The following is a 20,404-nucleotide window of genomic DNA, read 5'->3' as shown; positions in this document are numbered from 1 at the left end:
TGAAATTAGGAAAGAAAACTTGAACGCACACAAGGAAGCAGTGAATTTGGGCCCCTAAACTGTAGGATTACCGGAAACAATTACCGTATATCTGGGTTCCCTCCTCGCATCCTAGGGAAGAGGGTTGCATCAGGAGAAACTACCTTCCCTTTAGATTCCTGGCCGACAGCTATCAAGGAGACAGAGGGAGGGAGGGAGGGAGGGAGAGACAGAAACAAAGGTTCAAAAAAATCCCTTCCAACCTATGACAAAGGGCTAATGAGTGTAATTGTGGAGGAGAGAGTTTCCAAATGGACGCTCCTCTAGACGGTTCGTGCTGACGTTAATTACCGCTACGAAATGGGGAAAAGGGAAGAAAAGGCTCTAACATAATATTAGGGAAGAAACCAGTTTTATTTTAATGCATACTCAGCGGTCAAAGGGTTCAACCTAGGTGATGTGTTAAGCAATATCTCTACGTTTGCCGAAAGTGAACATTTTAAGAATCTTCTACGGAATAAAGAAATCTTTGGTAGATGTAAGTTCATCACTTGAAGAACCAACGAAAAAAACCGATTACAGCGTAAAGGGAATCTGTGAATATAAACAATGGATTACATTTATTTCATACTTTACAACCCAGCAGATCATTTTAATATAAAATTAACATGGAAAAAAAAGAGCCGAAAGAAAAAATAAGGGGAAAGAAGGACCATTTAAAAACTCATTATCAATGTAAAGCCTTGAAAGCAGCGTTGTCATCTATATACAATGCCATATCTAACCCTTTATTAAGTGCAGTGTAACCCCAATTTCAAAATCAAAACAATGGCAAGCTGGAAACACCGTGTTGAAGGTTGGTTAATTTCTCTAAAAAAAAATGAACAGAAAATCAGCAATCCTTCTACACTTGAATATTGTTTATACATCCATATCTACACATACGTACATCCGTAGATATGCATAAATAAATGCCCGGATAGAGGAGAGAGATACGGAGAACTGGAGAAATTAGCAGAGATGAGAGAATAATGTTAAAACGACAACTTAAAACAAAAAAATAGACTGGACGATCAATAGAGAGTAACATAAAGAAAAAAGAACTAAATTCAATCGAGGAGTCGTAATTACCTAATACACATTTGTTGACTCCAGGGGTCGAGTATTAATTTAGCTTGGATTTTTTATCATTTCTTTATGCATAAATATACAGGAGAGAGAGAGAGAGAGAGAGAGAGAGAGAGAGAGAGAGAGAGAGAGAGAGAGAGAGTAAATAAGCCATCTTCCAGGGATTAACTTGTATTCAAAGTAGACAGAATATCAGCAACCTTCAAGAATTGATATTGTTTAAAGATACATATATACGTACATACGAACATATGAATAAAAAAATTCGCTCGCACAAAATACACAGAATTCGCTAAGGGTGTGATTATGAATCACGAAACGTAGGAAGCAATAAAAAAGTGTGAATCTCCAGCGTATTCCTGTCGGTAACTATGTATATGATATGTTATATATATATATATATATATATATATATATATATATATATATATACACACCTTCAAATCAATGCATTCACCTTCAAATCAATGCATTCACAGAAGTGCATGCAAAAACAAATGACCAGTATCTAAAAATAAATGGATAAGAAAAATATAAATCTGTTCGGAATCAACGATTTCTCAACAGCAAGTAGGAGAGGAGAGTACAAACACCGAGATCTCAACCAGGGAAGCTTTCTTTTATAACTTCCAGGAATCAATGCCATTTCAAGAGAAAAGTTGCTATTAATTAAATAATGTAATGGCAAAGGCTGTTTGCAATGTCGCCAGTACAATGCAGAACTTTCCAGATCATCTCTAAGAAATAGCAGACGATCAATGGTCCTTTCAAGCGCACTAAGCACTATGGCAAGGTCTAGAGAATATACTCTCTAGACATTGCACTATGGGGCAAAATTATCAATAACTCAGGTAATAGACGGAGGATATCTGAAAAAATTGTAGACGAACTCTATATCATCAAATTCACATGCGAGTGTTGTCCAGTAAGAATTGAAATCATTTTATTTCACAATTCTACTTTAACTACGAACAGTCTACTAAGTACGCACGATCATACACACGAACAAACAATATACAAGCGACCAACCCTTGAATTGGGCGTTAATAAGGTCCTTGCCTCCAGAAGAAGGGTTAACCCAGAACATTTTATGGTCTGAAAAACAACTCCGATTCTAAACCAGAAGTCAGTCCATTCGTTTCTAACCATCTCTTATCAAATCATGTCAAATAACCATTTTTTCTTCTGATGCAATGATACATATAATGCTATTAAGCATTTCTATCGCCTATATTTTGATACAGCAACAGTGTGCGACTAGCCGTAAAAAAAAAAAAAAAATTAAAAAAAAAGTCGCACTTCAAGGCAGCACAAGACAACGCTCTTATATCCAATAAAACTCAAGCCAGTGCAGAAAACAAGTTCTGTAAAATTAACCATTACCTCGTGTCTGCAAGGCTGACAATACCCTGATGATGCTGAGGCTGCAAAAAAAGATGAGTCAGCACGGAAAAAATAATATGAGTTATTTTGACAAACTTTTTCTGTTCTCATATCTTTAATGACTTCTCCTTTTGTTATCTTTACTTTCCTTCGCATACTGAAATTCTAGTATTGATTACTGTCGCTTGTATCGATAGTTTTTTTAAATTTATATTTCAATACTATATTTTTGCAAGTTTCTCAAACGTTACTTTTATGCAAATTTCGTCCTCAAAGACTGTTAGGTTCTCTCATTCTCTAGAGCCTCTCCAATGCAACTTTCATCTTCGCATTGCGTCTTGATGCAAAGTTACGTTGCCACCTTCATGTTCTTCTTAATTAAAGCAGTGACGTAATCTAAAGTTTGTCCCTTCAATGTTCTTTGTGGGAAAACTCTCCTCCTTTCCGTTGATTCACAATATTCTTTTGGCAGATGTTGAATCTTTCCTGGATAGTGACCTCCAAGAGTTTTAACTCGGTATGTATCCATCTTTGCAGCGTGTATAGTACAAGCCCGTTGGGGATGACCGTAAGAACATAAACAAAAGTTTAAATATCTTAAAGACAATGACCCCCAAAACATATTAGTCCTAGATAACGAACGCAGAAAACCCTTGGGGGTCACTATCCAGGATAGATTCCAAATCCCTCATTTTTAATTCTTTCTGGAAGTGATGTCCAGAAAGGATCCGAAACTATCTGCTTTATAAATTCAATCTTCCAGCTGAAACCCTCCTCCTACGTGCATTTGCCGCCCAGACACATCTGAGGTTCCTGCAAGGGCACATCTTCCTTTAATGTTCTGGGCAGTGGTCACACTGCATACCAAATGCCCCCAGGGTATCAAGGACGACCCTCAGATGAGCAACGCGGATGCCTAAGTGAAGTTGCACTGTCACATTTGCCTATGGATGAAGTATAGGCTACCCATCCCAACCCATTCTGATATTTCTTTATTAGACGCTGGTGGTCCGTCTGTCCTCAGTAAGTTTCATTTGTTTAAATATACATGTCTGGAAGTGTGGGTGTAACGTTAATGATTATATTTATATATATATATATATATATATATATATATGTTATAGATATATATATTATATATATATATATATATATAAATATATATATATAAATATATATAATATATATATATATATATTTACCTATATATATATATATATATATATATATATATATACTATATCATATTGTACATATAGATACATATATATGCATATATATATGTGTGAACATATGATTATATATATTTTTTTTTCTATAGATATATATGTATTTCAATAAGTAAATATATGTATATAAACCTTTATAAAAATGTATATTTATATGTAAAAATATACATAAATAAATATAGTATACATAGTAATATATATATATATATATATATATATATATATATATATATATATATATACATATAGATATAGAGTTAATGTAATGACGTTCATTTTTAGAGGATTTGTCATCTTCAGTTACGCCATAATATCCATTGGTTTTCAAAAGTTTATAAATCTGCATAAATCATATGTGCATACATAATAATGTATATAATTTCAAGAATGTAATATGTATGCATATATATATATATATATATATATATATATATATATATATATATATATATGCACATTCTATATATATATGCAGATTTATAAACTTTTGAAAACTAATGGATATTTTGGCGTAACTGAAGATAACAAGTCCTCTAAACTGACCGTGATTGCATTCACCTTTAAGCCTAACGATGCATTGTTGTAAGGAAATATCTTAAGTCAAGGTAAACGCGATGCTCCGAAGTAATTTACATAAGCGAACTTAAGTCCGAGCAAAAACATGAAAAACAAATGAAGTAACGTTGCGTTCTGGGTAAAAATGAGCAAAAAGGGAATCCATCTAAAGGGGAATCTCTAGACAAGGGCTGAAACTAACAAGAGGATGGGTCGCTTAACCAAGAACATAACAATTAAACTGAAGTCATACGGTCACAATTTCACGTCTCTTGGGGGAGTTCGTCTCTGAACGAGCATGCTTCGTCAGCTAGGTTTAATTCATAAAGGCCCTAAACACAACAATACTGAAGTATAAGATGCAGACGTAGCTTGCAGGTCTTTTCTCCGAGAGCTCAGTTGTGAAAGAAGTCTACAGGCAGCCTAAAAATGAATGTCCATTTAAATCCAGTGTTAACCCTGGTGCAAAAAGAACAGTATTCTCACGAAAACCATCCAGTGTGAATCCCTAACCCAAAGACAAGTCAACAGGAAAACGACATCAAACTAAAGTCAGCACTAGCATCGCCTCCATCCTAACCAAGCAAGAATCCGTTGTGGCAAAAAACTAGGCAAACGGAGGTGGCAGTACCGTGTCGGACGGAGGAAGCCCGTCTTCTTGTTCCAAGGTAATCTAGCAACCAAAACAACAAGCCGCTGGTGCTGTCGAGTAAGAGGCAGCTTATGACCGCCGTCAACAGGAACCGAGGGGCTTTGGTGGGTGGGGGGGCGGGGCCGAAGTTGGGGGAGGAATGGCGAGGGGAAGACGATCAGTATTAGTCGAACACCTCAGGAGGAACATCATCGCATTTAGTAGTCGCTGGAATGCCACTCTGCAACATTGTCAGGAAACTTCTCTGGCGAGTATGAGTTGCCTGCCCACATCCTCCTCCACTGCCTGTTTTCTCCAGAAAAAGAGCCTTTTCTCCCGTCGCAAATGCTGCTAATTCACTAGAACAGACATCTTGCAATTTCGGAGTTCATTCTATTCGCCCAAGTCATAAGTTAAAATATAATTCAAGGACGATATTATTATTAAATAGCTTTACTTCCCTAAAATTTACCAATCTCTCTCTCTCTCTCTCTCTCTCTGCAAATTCTTCATCAAAATATATAAGCATATATATATTATATATATATATATATATATATATATATATATATATATATATATATATATATAGCCTATATATATATATAAATATGTGTGTGTGTGTGTGTGTGTGTGTCACCTACGAAACCCCTCTAGTATATCCAATTATGCAACGTAAGAGAAAAAGAAATTTCTAAATAACAGTGTTAATAGTAGTTCATAAGTGGACAGTATATTTCTATTCGGCATGAATGTAATCTTAACAGTAAGTGGAATTTTGGGTGGTTTAACGATAGGCACCAGTTAGTTACAAGTCTAAATATTGCAATATAACTAAATATATGTATTTTCCTTCCAATTCCTCTGTCTGATTAGCCTACCACTTGAATAAAAAACAAACCTGAAAGACAGAACATGATGAGGAACTGATTTTCTCAAAGATATAGAGGAATACGTTCTTCCCTGCTTGCAAAACGCATGGCATGCATTAGACTAACACCGCTAACTGAACAAGGTCTCCAGAACGTCATGAAATTCTACGAAAACGAAATCACTGAAGTTTTAATGAAGTTAATCTTAGAACAGAATCCCGGCCGAAACAATAGGACCATTCTAAAGCCGAAACTGGTCCGCTGGCACAGTGGTTAGTGTCGTGGCTTGCCACTCAGATGTCGCGGGTTCGCTTCTCTTCCCAGGGGAGAAGAAAAATCATTGGCTCTGCATTATGATCAGTTACTGCTGCAGTGTGGGGTCTGCGGTGGGTGATTAAAACCAATATTCTTTGAAAGCTTGAATTTCAAGTCAATGGCTCCTGAGTGCTTGTTCCAGGTTTCATCTACTGAAATAATAATAATAAAATAAATAACTGACGTAGATCTTGAGCTTCCGTAAAACATTCCCACCAAAAATGCTGCCGAAACAAACTAGGAATGACGAGTACTCCTGATTCACTTGTGACGAAAATTTTTACTACACTCATGGTAAAACAAAATAAATAAGATTTTACACAAATATCGTTCAGACATATATATATATATATATATATATATATATATATATATAGATATATATATATATATATATATATATATATATATATATGAGAGGGCTGGGTGCGAGGAGGGGACGGGTGTTGTACGCAAGTCAATAGTTAGAATACCGCATAACTACACTAAAAAGGCAAATCAACAAAACTGAGAACCTGTGTCTCTCAATGCATTCAAATCTAAACTGAAGGTGATGGAAATCGGGAATATAAATGAAAGAAGAAATCAAAATGTTCGCTGTTTGAAGGCCATCCGTCAAAACCATTCCTGAAAGGTACAATCACTCAAGAATGACACCCTTGTATCCAAATGCCCTGGACTCCAAATATGGTAATTAAGTCTTTATTATCAGGAAATCAGACATGTTGTCGGCTCCTCCCTTGTAGTCGTACACAGGCCAAAGCATAAGCCACTACTACAAGAACAGCATTCCAACGTTCTCGTCTTTGAAGCATCAATTAATTTAAACCGTACAAGGTCATCATTTCCCATTAGTTGATTCGCATCGTAGTTGACGCCAGATGCAAGCTTTCGAACAAGGGCTGGAGGACAATAGTTCCTGTCCATCCAAAAGAATGCAACCTGACATTAATAGGTCAGATTGGCGTCGTGGTTTCCAAGTCAAGATCAATGATCGGTGTTAAGCTTCACGATAGAATCTGATCTTCCGTCATTGTCACTCCTCTCGCGCGGACTCCAATATATTTTGGAGGAGAAAAAGTCCCAACTTAAGAGTGTTGCACAAAAAAGAGAGAGAGAGAAAAAAAACAAAAAAAAAATCGATTAACTTGTAACTCTCAGTCCGATAAGCATACATAGTCAAGATAAGAACGAAACTAAAAACAGTGAGCTAACAGCCAGATAAGGAAACACTACGAAGCAGCACAACTGAGAGAGAGAGAGAGAGAGAGAGAGAGAGAGAGAGAGAAAGAGAGAGAGAGAGAGAGATTAGTCCATGAATAATAAAAACGCACAAAGACAATACACAAAGAGGTTCGTGCGCAGAAGACTGAAATAGAGAGCAAACAACTGGCTACTGTTACTTACATGAAGATAGCGAAGGAACAAAAGAACTATTTGTCTCTCATTAACTCCCACATTAATGAGATGGCTAATGAATGGCACCGCTTGAAAGGAACACCGGACAACTCAAGAATAGGGCATGCGGCATGGTTGGAATGTAGTACCTGGAGAGAGAGAGAGAGAGAGAGAGAGAGAGAGAGAGAGAGAGAGAGAGAGAGAGATGGGTTACTGAGGCTCTGCTACATGCAATATTCATAAACACCAGTACTATCAAGTCTATAAACACTTGACTCTCATCTTTTAAATGATAATAATTAGGTTTATGATTTTCATAATGAGAGACAAGCGTGAATTCCGCGACTAAGTAATGTGCTAAAAGTTATAAGACGGTAACAGAAGATATATAAAAAAGGCAAGTTTATATCTCATGCATAAGGAAATAGAGGTACACTAGATAGCAATATACTATATAAACCAAAATTATAACAGTGAGTAATAATATAAACTTGAATAATAATGAACACATCATCCATCCACCTAATCACAACACAGGTGTCGGTCAAATAATGATTGGGGATACGCCTTTGTTTTGACGTTCAAGTCACTTTAGGACAATGAATATTAATGTATCAAGTGTTGGCTGCTGCCCACCGTCGTCCACTAAGCTAGTAGCTTCAGTAAGAGATAATATTAGTTCCTAAACAACCATTTATTAAGACAACCTTGGATAATCATGCACCGGCATCGCATTATGATGATATTCAACATATTTAGAAAAAACGGAAGCCTATAGCGATCAACTTGATCAAAAAATATCCCGTCAAAATAATTGTCTATTCATCTCACGTTAACGTAACTGAACGACGTGTTCAAAATTAGCGTGACATACCACTTATCTAAGAATTACACATATTCAATATATATTTAATGTATATGTATAAAATGTAAAACAATTACTGTGTACCAAGATTTGGATATCTAATAATGTACAGAAGCCCCATTAATTTTGATGGGTTCCTTTACCGAAAAAAAAGACACTGATGAGATGTTTCTGACGGGACGGTTGCTGCGCACTGGAGAGGAAACGAGAGACCAAGGGAAGCCTGGATATTGATAGTTTGCACGGTCATGATGATAAGGAGTTAAAAATCGCAAAGACGGCTCTCTCTCTCTCTCTCTCTCTCTCTCTCTCTCTCTCTCTCTCTCTCTCTCTCTCTCTCTCTCAAAGGTGAATCACAGAAGACAATTATGGGCAAATATATCGTGGTACATGGTTCATCAATTCTGGAACCAATCTACTGAGTACTAAGCCGGATTAAACAAAAACCAGAAAATGCTAATGCTTCATGATAACAGAGCCGGCTGTCTCATACTTATAGCAAGCACGCGCTTCTTGCATACAAAGGAAAATATTCCTGTCCTCTGAGATTGCCTGCACAGAACAGAGTTCGCCTTTGCGGCCCCCCCCCCCCCACCCCCCCGCCCCAACCCCACAACCTCCCAGCGAAAAATGTGATTGGTACGAACCGTGAAACAGGTAACCCACAGAACGCCAAGGAAAGTTACGTATAAATGCACTATATGACACATTATTATGAAATATGATATAAAAGAGTTGAGCATATTTATGTACAAAACAAACCTACCTTTAGTTCACAAATGATCCGGCCCAACAAAGTTGAGCTACCACAGACTGATATACAGAGGCAACTTATAAAATGAAAATCAGAGCATCCCTGCTATCTCTTCGGAGCAGTGACGTGACATCAGTTGGCCTTCTGGGAACGTCCTCTCTCGTCAGTTACTTAGGGATTCTTGGGTGGCATAAAAAGTATATCTTAGTTTAACCAGACCGCCGAGCTGTTTAACAGCTCTCCTAGGGCTGGGCCAAAGGATTGTTACGTAGCTAGGAACCAATTGGTTACTTAGCAACGGGACCTACAGCTTATTGTGGGATCCGTACCACATTAATTTCTAATCACCAGAAATAAACTTCTCTGATTCCACGTTGGCAGAGCTGGCAAGAAAAGAGGGTAATGAGCCCCGAATAGCGATGATCTCAATTTCTTGATGAAAGAAATGGGCTTTTTGATCGGGTGTTTGTTGAAGCAGGAAACCCCATCTATCTGCGACTCATAAAAACAAGAGGATTCACTAGGAGGCTACGAAGGCGAGTGTATAAGAGGTTTTTGCATTCACCCAAAAATGACTTTCCAATTCACCACATTCACAGCAAGTTACTTTTCTGCAAAGTTAACCATAAACCTAAACTTAGATCTTAGTCCACATTTCTTGTCATTCCTTGTTTCCTCATATAAAAAAATATATTCTACTGTCCTTGGTTTTCAGTGACGATACGCCACTTTTTCTTTGCACAGGACAGTCTCATCCGTGACTTAACCTAAGTTTACGTGTCCATTCTAATCTCCGCAACTTCCTGTGATGCCACAACGTTTTTCCTGCTGTCCTCTAGGCTGGTTTCGCATGTTGTAATGCGCCTCACTATCTCACAGAGCCTTTCACTTGAACCCAACTTTCATATATGCATTGCATCAGATATTACCCACTTCTTTATGACGAGAATCTTTGCAACGCCCGCTTTAATTTCAATCTTTATTAAAATTAAATACTGTACACAGAGTGAGAGTGACACTGAAGTCTCTTTGGTTAAATATAAAACTCGGTACGGAGAGGAATGAGAATTAATTTAAAAAGTTGGATTTAATCTTATTATAAAGAAAAATTTGTATAATGAGCAATTTCTCTTCACAACACGCTAAGAGTCACGATGCGCACCCTAGTGAACGGAGGTTTTTACCTCGCTTCCTACTGGATCAACCTTAAGGAGTCAAAACTTCCTGCTTGCCTTCTGTAGGACTCATCTCTGAGCTAAATCAGGAAAAGAGGAGGTCTGTCTTACCTCAAAGGATATCATGGACACAAAATAATATTTTCAAATCATTGCCGTATGATCGTTCGTTAATAATAAATAAACAATGAAATAATGCGCCATTATGCTGTAAGAGCAGCGGCTCGTGAAACTTTCTGCCAAGGCCCGGTGGTGGTCTGTCCAATAGCTAACTTTAACATTAAATAAAATAAAAACTACTGAAGCTAGAGAGCTGCAATTTGGTATGTTTGATGATTGGAGGGGGGATAGTCAACGCTCCAATTTGCAGCCCCCTAGCTTCAGTAGTTTTAAAGATCTGAGGGCGGACATAAAACGTGCGGACGGACAGCCAAATAGCCATCTCAATAGTTTTCTTTTACAGAAAACTAGAAACAATAAAAGAATTGTTCTGTTAGGTACGGAATTTACCTGGTTTAATGTGTTGCCATCACAAATATATAAATCACTCGAATGAAAAAATACATTTTTATCTACAATTTTGACAAATAACCCTACTTTTACTTCTTTTCCAACGACGAATAAATCATCACTTTTTCATAATGATTCTAGATCATTTACTCCCTGAGAAATCTAATAAAAACCTTGAAAACACGGCTGGTTACTAGTTATACTTTGCCCATCGCCATAATACAGGATGACAGCACATCCTAAAAATAAAAGTGTCCTTCCTCTTTCTATATAAGGCTAACCTACATGATAGAGTCTACGACATACTTGTCTACCTCCTGTACTGCAGATCTGCTTGCCTCAGTTTGCGTTAGACAACATGGCAAAAAGTAGCGGTTACCGCCCTACAAGTAACGGTCATAAATGATATTCAATGTATAAGTGTCAAGGATATACAAGGGGTATGTAACCAAAATGTTATGAAGAAAACTAATGTCCCGTTATAAATATATATATATATATATATATATATATATATATATATTTATATGTGTACATATATATACATATATATAGTTTATACACGTATATATACTATATATATATATATATATCTATATATGTATACATATATATATATATATATATATGGTATGTATATATATATATATATACATATAATATATACATATATATATATATATTTATATATATATATATAGATATATATATGTTTATATGTGTACAAGTAGTATACTATAGATATTTATACACTATAATATATATATATATATATATAATATATAGATGTATATATATATATATATAAATATGTATGTATATATATATTTATATATACATATATTATATACTATATATATATTATATATATTATATATATATATATATATTATATATCCGAAGGAAGTAGTAAGGAGAGGCACCCTCATCTTTCAACAGTTTATTTTAATGCCGACGTTTCGCGACGAATTCCAAGTCGCATTTTCAAGGCTAAAAATATATATAAGTTTACGAACATTAATAATTAATTTAATTTAATTTATATTAAAAATGTCATGGCAACAGCTCTCAATAAAGTAAAAAGTTAAAAGTTAAAATTTAACAGCACCTCCAAAGTCAGACATATTAAAAGTACAGGACTTCACTAAAATTTCAGAAACCTCCCTATACAAAAGAAAGAGTAAGACTAACACAATATAGGTAAAAATACAGTGAGGCAAACCAGCTGCCCAAACTAGGCTATGAACAATTTTACAGAGGACGTTTGGGTATTTAACGACGGTACAGTCTTTTTGATAATTATAGATTCTAAAATTGTCAGGTTGTTGTTGTTCCGCAGTTGGCCCAAGATAGAAAAATCCTTGCTGTCAATATGTTTTACATGTTTTTGAGTGATTACGTATATTGGATTGCTCTGAATTAGATAACCTACTACCAGTTCTATGGCTTATGCCCCTGTGGGAATCAATTCGAACCTTCAACAGCCTCCTCGTGCATCCCACGTATGTCCCGTGATCACATCTCGGGCAAGTATATTTATATACGACGCTGGACGAAAGCAGAGGACTGAGTCGGTCTTTGACTCTAAACAGCGATCCAATAGTTAAGGGATTTTTGGGGATAATTTTCAAGTCCACAGCCGGAAACATCTTTTGAATGATGGATGTGCATGTTCTCCTGAAGGTATCATCATGCAAGAAAGGGAAACTTGCAAACATCTTCAGTCTCGGTACAGTAGATACAGGCCTCTTGTGATACAGCAACAGGCAGTGGAGCCAATCCCCTCATCCGTCAAGACACTCGGTTCACCCACTTTCAGAAAGATGAATGTATTGCACCTTAGTTATAGCGGGTCGAATATCAAACGATCACCTCCGCACACACGCCAAAGGCTCTTCCTCTTTGGTGGAGTATGCGCTTACTTGAGTAAGGAGGGACGCCCCGGGCCTTACTTCCTTCTCCAGTCGTGCCAAAACACTCCCAACCATCGTCCAGAGACACGCGACTGGAGAACTATGATGTCACAAGATGAAGTGAAGTGTAAGAATACGAGATGTCTTTCGAAGACAACTATCACTTACGTCGTGGTCCCACGTGGAAAACCTTCCTTCCTTCTTTCGACAACTCCCTTTCAGACTGGCGGTGGAAATGGAGAGACTCGCTATTACCCCCATCGATAAGCAAAACACGGTAAAAGTCACGACACGAAACAATAAAAAAAAAAATACGCTTGATCTGAGCAACTTCAAACGTTTCAGGAAACGGCATTAAAAGTTCACATTCACTTATTTCTTCATCATTTTTTATGTTACGGGTCTTCTTTTTAAACTGAAAACCAGCAATAACAAAATCGCCTAACCCATCTTAAGCTCTAAAGAACTTTTCGCAAATGAATAGACGATTACATACAACCAATAATCAAATATGACAAAAAACCTTTATCACCCATATGGCTATCATGAAATCACACAGTATTCATATCCCAGGAAAATAACAGGACAATTGAAAGTTGAAAAATGAGTAAAAATAAAAAAAACTTTACCTTTCTATTTAAAATGACATCCACTTATTATTTTTCATTAAGTGACAAAATTTCAATTTCATACAACCTTCGAAAGTCGCCTTCGATTCTTCATTTCTGACTGATCGGCGTCGGAGAGATTCTTCTTCCATTGACCTTTGACACGCAAGTCAAAGTGGCGACTCTCTCCAAGGAGAAAATTCATCAGCATTATATGGAAACATTTATTTATTCCCTTATGTGCCAATCTGAAATAAAATTAACTGCAATAACTTGGGTACCGCGGAAAAAAAAGTAAAATGCAAGTCAAGTTTTCTTTACACGGTACAATGAAACTCTCAGCCATCCGTGGTGGCCAGTTTGTTGTGTTGCCAGGCTCACGATCATAGCTAATTTTAACCTTAAAATAAAAAAAACTCCTGATGCTAGAGGGCTGCAATATGGTATGTTTGATGATCGGAAGGTGGATGATCAGCATAACACTTTGCAGCCCTCTAGCCTCAGAAGTTTTGAAGATCTGAAGACGGACAGGAAAAGTGCCGACGGACAGACAGATGACCATCACGATAGTTTTCTTTTACAGAAAACTAAAAATCACTGCAGAAGAATATAGTCATGAACATTTGAGCTCTGCACTGGAATAGAAGGGATGCGTTTATCCAGATCGTCGAACATTTCTATCTACACGACAGTGAGCCAAAATGATCTCACGAATTAATTTATGTGCGAACTAAATATATTCGTCGCCCCATATTGATGCTTCTCTGTTACTGTAACTTACTTTTACCTCTCTGTACCAGTGGTGATGGGGACTCAAATGCTGACATGAAAATACCAGAGCAAGCTGCAGGAAATCGGCAATAAAACCTAAGAACTACTTTCATGGTGGCCTAGCCGAAATTCCTCATAACTCAAATCAAATTGTCACAAATACCTATCAAAGTTTATTATTTCTAAGACTCTCTGTAAGTCATTAATAAAATTTCGCAATTTTTCACTACTTTGCTTAAAAGTATGCTTAATGCACTGTGGCCTTGAATTTTACTCAAGGGTGGGTGATTTCTTGAAGTTGTTGTTGTTATTATTACTGAGAAGAGCAGGTAGTATTCGATGTTTCGATAAAAGTAGATCTAGTTTTACATAAAAGACCAGGTAAAGCACTGGCTAAGCCGAACAAATAAAACTTATCAGACAAACAATGAGTCCAGCCATAAAAGAGCGGCCCAACGTCAACCTTCACTTGGACCTCACTTGAATAATTCCAGAAACATGATAAGTCAAACTGACCTTAATCCTCGTCGTTGAGGAACTTGTATTAAACAGATTCAACTGGGCCAAGGTTCATTACCTTTATCCCTCTTTTATCGCAAACCTGCCGCTGCTGCTGCTGAATAAGAAAGAGAGAGTAAGAGAGAAATGAGTCCACTTTCTTGAGGCGAAGGCAAAGCATCATAAAAAAAATGCCATCATCTTTTCTTCCGACAGAAATATGCCTTCCCATTACCCGTTCAAACCACGAGTAGAAAATAAAATGAACCATTCCTTGCCACTGAACAACTACCACATTCCTGCCAGTACCTTCTTTACAATTGAATAGCCCTCCATTCACCCTCCAGTACCCAATCGAATTATCCTTTGAGCAAACGGGTACTTCGAGCCTTGAATCCTGATTATGCCTACTGTGGCAGTCCACTTCCTTTCCCCAGGGAGTGGCGAGAAAAAATTTTATGTTCTGCGGCTGAACTGGGCGTGAGTGATAGTTTGTAGGTGGGCAGAAGGGCACGGGCGACTGTGGATCATCGCCAAGACATATGAGAGTTACGACCTCCAGCCAGAAACGGTGGTAAAAGGGATAAGGAGGAATTACTTGACTCTCCTTCAATCCTTCACGATGGCATTCAGTTGCTCTCTTACTGCGCTTCTGAATATCTTAGTTCACAGCTACTTAGCTACTACTATTTGATTATTTTTTCGGAAAGAAGGTATAATATCAAAAATATTCCGAGAAAGAATTTTAGAATTTTTAATGAACATCTTCTCCAGGCAAAATTCACCATGACTGCAGCAGAATTCTTTTTCCCTAAAACATGCGGTTCATTTCACAGAATATGGCTTAAAAATCTAAACGAGCCATTTAACTTTTTTTTTTCTTTTTCCTCTTAGACGTATTTCCTTTTGTGGATAGAGGGAAGTTTTATTGCGGTGCTTTCTTTCAACCATCATGGCCCATCTGTTTTCCATTTCGCATTTCAAGATTATTCGCAGTAATTTTCTTAGAACAACAATAAATCAAGTTTAGTATGTGCAATAATGGTACTTCACAATGACAGTATATCCGAGGCTGTAAAATGATCAGAGTTAAGCGTATAAACCCAGACACAACTACACTGATTTCACAGCTAAATCATAACATTTAATATTATGCAACCAATAGACTAACCATCTATCTGAAGATTACTCATCGAAAACAACACGACAAAAGTAAGATCAGAAATCATTTTCCTATTATTACAAGAAATGAAAAACAAAATGTGTTCTCGGTGATCCCGAAGCACCGACCCTCTTCAGGCTTAAACTGACAAGAGGTGCTCTGAATAATTTAACGCAACCAATATGTTGGTCTTGAAGTAAACTGCTTTCATTAAAAAAAAAAAAAAAAAAAAAAAAAGAGGAGGAGGAGGAGGAGGAGGAGGAGGAATAAATAGAAATTAAAAGACCACGAGAAAATAATGGCTCAATGACACACGCACATCCGGTCATTATCAAGAGGCCGTAAATGGTGGGAAAAAAGCGCACGGTATACCGAGCAATTGCGGTCCGAATAAAAGCCAATAAACTCTTCGATGCGCCGGTAATCGTTAATGCCAGTAGCGCCTCTCCTCCGGCGTTTAAGAACTTAATTAGTCCTTGGGTACCATTTATAAGCAGTAGGATTTGTCTTTTTATTCTACTATTTTATTTGGAACTCTAAAATGAACACACAATTGTCGTGTGTGTGTGTGTGTGTGTGTGTGTGTGTGTGTGTGTGTGTGTGTGTTTGTAATCGTTTGTGCAAATAGGAGCTCGTATGTTTTCGGCTTGGCAAAAATTGTGATTTGGCTTCTTCAATATGTTTCAGTATTTACTTGTAAACATTTCGTAAATATAAGCTGACCGGGTTTGTAAATGTGTTCATAAGCCTACGAATGTGTATACAGGTTGTTTCTGTATACAATACACACTACACGAAAGAAACCCAAACACCAACAAAAAAAGCCAATATAATGACAATAACAACTTATTTAAATGCCTATTTTCCACCCATTGTTAAGTCCGATGTACCCAAGATAAGCACTATTGGAAAACAAACTCTTGAAACCCCATCTTTCGAAATCAGGGTTCGAGAAAAAATCTCTGATCAAATAAGGCTTGAAAAGGAGGAGCCCCGATAATCGTGAAGCCACTAACGCCCTCCCATGGAAGTCAAGATACGAAAATATTGCGTGGGAGACCAGCTAATTCATCTCTATCTTGAAGCCCCTACGGTCGTTCTTGTTTTTGTTATAGATGAAGTTATTGTTGCTGCTCTATGAGGAGGAGGTTCCGGAAGAGCAAGGGTTTATAACATGGACTTCATAAAAAAGTATCGTAATAGTAACTCATGGTAATTAAGTCTGTCCGCATTTTCCCTTTAACTACTTCCATTTAGATAAAAAAAACTGTCCGCATTTTCCTTTACTACTTCCATTTAGATAAAAAAAAAACTGCAAAAAACGTGGCATTCACCGAAATACCCACCATTTCATAAAGCCAATTATATATCCTAGAGGTGTGTAACTGATAGCTATATGAAACTTCTCTCGAGCTTGAAAAATGATGACATCACTCTCAAATCATTATCATTTAATATGCGTACACGCACACGGAATGATTCAAATTGAAATAAACTTCCTGCGTAAGTACTTACATAATGAAATAAACGAAATAGTAGAGCAACACGCTGATCAACGTTGTAAAGGAACAAAGGGATTATGGATGATTTTTACCTTTATGTACACGTAAACAAACTGATCAAGAATTTACCAGACAGGAACTGTCATCGCGGGAGATACAAATCAAACCGAACGAGCCCTAGTTTCTTGTTTTTCTTTTTTTTTTTTTTAAATAAAAAGGCAATGCTGCATTTCTCCAATCCTCGTCTCTTTCTCATATATCTTCCATGAAATCCTGTTATAATATCGAATAATTCAAGTATGTTCTTTTTCGACAAAATCTTCTGTTTACTCAGTATCAAGTGGGCGTCTCCACGAAATAATTTTTGCGTTCAATCGTTAACTTTGTTTTTTTTATGCAACTTTTCCAGCTGTCTGATTAAATTGCGCGTACACTAAATTTGTGAAATTTATTTATTTCCCATCTCGATCATCTATTCTTCGTAAAAAAATTCAATGTCACTTTTTACAAAGAGCCAATACAATACTGAAGAGACTTAAACTCGAAAAATTCGAAACCAGATAGATTACACTGTAAATGTCACTTTCCTTCATATTCATGTCAAGTGTAATACAGCAAGGGTAAATCAATTTCTTGCCCACTCCCAGTATCTCACTGCCCATCTTCACGACTACCGTAAACAGGCTCTACCATTTCTTTTCATCTCGACCCACTGAGGAAGAATATAACTCGACACTCTTGACCCCCAAACGGCCGCACTTTCACTAAATAACAACAACTTCCTCCCTCCGTGTCCAGCGCAAGGTTCTTCTTACGCCTACGGCGTCAAGGCAACATTCCAGAAATGGATTCCAGGTCTCTCGAAATATGCTCTGCATTCAAAGACCGCTCTTCATTGCGTCCGGGGAAAATGCTTCAACCTAAAGAAGGATGATTAACCTACTTACATCGCCGAAGCTTCATTTACGAATCGTTTCACTGTTTAACAATATGCGTGGGTAAGGTTTTCAGTCAAAACACATCCCCGCATTTCAGCTGAATACCTCTATATCATTGTATAAAGATACGACGTGACAAAGGTCTTTTTCAGACTTTTTATTTTATTGATGGCTGATAGTCGACACAGCGGTGGAAGTCCATGTTATCTAACAAGGGAAAACAGTAATGAGCTGACAATCATCTAAGATTAAATTCTGGTGAAAGTAACGAAGAGTTCAGGCCAGAGGCCAAGCACTGAGACCTATGAGGTCATTCAGTGCTGGAAAGGAAATTGAGCGAAGGTAGGTTTGAAAGATGTAACAGGAGGAAAACCTCGCTGTTGCTCTTTGAAATAACTGTTAAGAGAGGGTAGATGACAAGATGGAGGACAGATGATATGAATGGAGGTACAGTAACAGCAACGAAAGGGTTCAGCTAGGGGCCGAAGGAAAACGGCAAAGAACCTTTAGTAATGCCTACAATGTAACCCGAAAGGTGCACTGACGGCACTAACACCCTACGGGAATCCTCTGGTGAAAACTGATGTATAAATTTGTTCATTCAGAGCAAAGTTTAATCATCCACGATCTCCTCAGCTGCACAACAATCTTCGTTCAGTTGAAAAGCTCTTAACCCCAAATTCCCGATCATGGAATACCATATGACAAAATCATTAAAGTAAACGGTACGAATAAATTTTCCTTCTTCAAAAAGGAAAAGAAAAGGTTTAACGCAAGTTTTACATCTTTACATGTCACACCATTACGCAAAATTGTCTAAAAACTGCTCTATAACAAAACATATACCTATGAAAATACTATATAATAATAGTAGCATTATTACTGATAGTTAAAATACTTAGTAAATTTATCTCCCAAATTCTAATCCGTGTAAAGTACAACAAAAGAATATGAAAACAGTTACGAGTTACGAATAATCGTGGTAAAAATGAAATAGTTATTTGCACACAAACGCACGCACAAGTAAAACACGTAAAATATACCAGTGTGTGTGTGTGTGTGTGTAACATACAGACCTTCGTAGAAATTTGGCGTACTACAAGCCATAGGTGGTCGAACAATTACTGTTTATCTTTTCAAATGTTTTAAACCGAGACTTCCTTCACGCCTCCTTCATCCTAACAATACGGAAAGGATAATAAATAAGGATGCTGTCGAACACCCAAGGTTAAGTACGCCTTTGTAAAGGTCTGACAATTAACAAGGCCAGTAAGATGCCGTTTCATTTTCTGATTTTTTTTATAAGCTACTGAGAGCTGAACTTTAAGTAATTAACGAAAAATCACCTAAGATTTGACAAATAATAAAATGAAAGATAAAAACTTTACTTCTGGATATTGATATATATACTAACATGACATTACAAACAACAACATTTGTACAGAAAATATAACTCTGACATTGTATTCGTCTCCAAACAATGAAATAGCTAACAGATAAGGCACCTGACCATAAATGATGCCTACTCCTTCGTTAGAAGGACGATGGATCACGTCCAATGAGGTGAAAGCTACTAATTGAGAGATTCGTTCAGTATGGATAAAAAGTGGACACGACAACCAAAGACAGATGTGTGCAATCTGTTCCCTTCACCAGGCAAGGGATGGAATCATTTTTCTGACCCAAAATGTAGTACCACTCTGCACAATCACCTTTTATTCTTCGCTTTTCCTTTTCGCTTACTCAGGAGTAAGCCTGCAAACTACTTTGTTCTTGTTATTGTTGGGGAGTTAGTTAGGAAAGGTCCATGGAAGAGCCTGAAAAGGTCTGAAAAAGCCGTTTCGCCTTGAGTTAAGGATACGGGAATTTTAGAATAGGGTATTTATGATTCATTTATTAGAATGAAAATTTACAAAAATAGATAATGTGCATTTTCAACATTAAAAAAAACTTATTGCTAAAAAATATAGCGTATTTATTTTAATTTTCGATGGTGAAACAAGTCTCTATTTGACCATAGATTTTAGCACGTTTTAATTTATGTTTAAAGTTAGAAATATTATGTTTACAACTTATGCGTGAGCAGGAAATCTACTAATGGCAGAATTTTCAAAGAAAACAGAGGAACCTCTCGAAAATAATACATGTTAGTTCATCTATAATATGCAAATACAATCGGCATTTGCATGTATATGTATATAATATACATATAGACAAA

General features: G+C 36.8%; 1 protein-coding gene across 6 annotated transcripts in view; it reads right to left on the bottom strand.

The window, feature by feature from the left end:
- The window catches only part of LOC135198182 (uncharacterized), a 375,078-nt gene that overhangs the window by 217,094 nt on the left and 137,580 nt on the right, over window positions 1–20,404 (bottom strand). Inside the window, exon 1 of one of the 6 annotated variants that reach the window (XM_064225722.1) lies at window positions 7,500–7,570. The exons of the other annotated variants lie outside the window; for them this stretch is intronic. The gene's annotated coding sequence lies outside the window, so the exon portion shown is untranslated. Of the gene's footprint in view, window positions 1–7,499; window positions 7,571–20,404 lie in introns of those variants that run through there. 6 annotated transcript variants of the gene reach the window in all.

This window comes from Macrobrachium nipponense, chromosome 21, assembly GCF_015104395.2.
Source record: "Macrobrachium nipponense isolate FS-2020 chromosome 21, ASM1510439v2, whole genome shotgun sequence".
Lineage (NCBI taxonomy): Eukaryota > Metazoa > Arthropoda > Malacostraca > Decapoda > Palaemonidae > Macrobrachium > Macrobrachium nipponense.
This window is presented reverse-complemented; position numbering and strand designations above follow the sequence as displayed.